This window comes from Scylla paramamosain, chromosome 44 (assembly GCF_035594125.1).
Source record: "Scylla paramamosain isolate STU-SP2022 chromosome 44, ASM3559412v1, whole genome shotgun sequence".
Lineage (NCBI taxonomy): Eukaryota > Metazoa > Arthropoda > Malacostraca > Decapoda > Portunidae > Scylla > Scylla paramamosain.
Window position 1 is genome coordinate 2,132,515 of NC_087194.1, and position 844 is coordinate 2,133,358.

Here is an 844-nt window from a genome sequence, read left to right on the forward strand (position 1 = left end):
TGTCCTCTAATCACCCTATCTCTCTGTCTTACTTAAGTCACCCTCTCTGTCCTCTAACTCACCCTTCTTGTCCTCTAACTCACCCTTCTTGTCCTCTAAAGTCACCCTATCAGTCCTCTAAGTCGCTCTATCTTTAAATCACCCTATCTGTTATCTAAATCATCCTATCTCTGTTATCTACGTCAACTTATCTCTGTCCTTTATTTAAATCACCCTATCTTTCCTATTTAAGTCACTCTATCTAAGTCACCTTGTCTAAGTTACCCTTTCTAAGTCAACTTGTTTAAATCACCCTATTTAAGTTACCCAAAGTCACCCTGTCTAATTCACCCTGTCACCCTATTTGTCATCCTATTAAGTCACCCTATTTAAGTCACCCTATCTAAATCACCCTGTCTAATTCACCTTATCTAAATCACCCTTTCTAATTCACCCTGTCTGTCACCCTATTTGTCACCCTAAGTCAGTCACCTTAAGTCACCCTTTTTGTCACCCAATCTCCCGTTCTATATCATCGTTCTATTATCACTACATGGTTAAGTTGTTCACTACTGAGTCACCCTTTTTGTCTTCACTATTAAATGACTGGATGAATGAATGTATGGGGTTTTAAATGACTAGATGGATGTATGGGGGGGTGACAGGTGAGGATAGGTAGGTACTATGGGTTCTCTCTCTCTCTCTCTCTCTCTCTCTCTCTCTCTCTCTCTCTCTCTCTCTCTCTCTCTCTCTCTCTCTCTCTCTCTCTCTCTCTCTCTCTCTCTCTCTCTCTCTCTCTCTCTCATCCTAGGCCTACATCTCACACAGGGACTGCCACGTGTAGGCCTCATGTCTTCCTGCACCT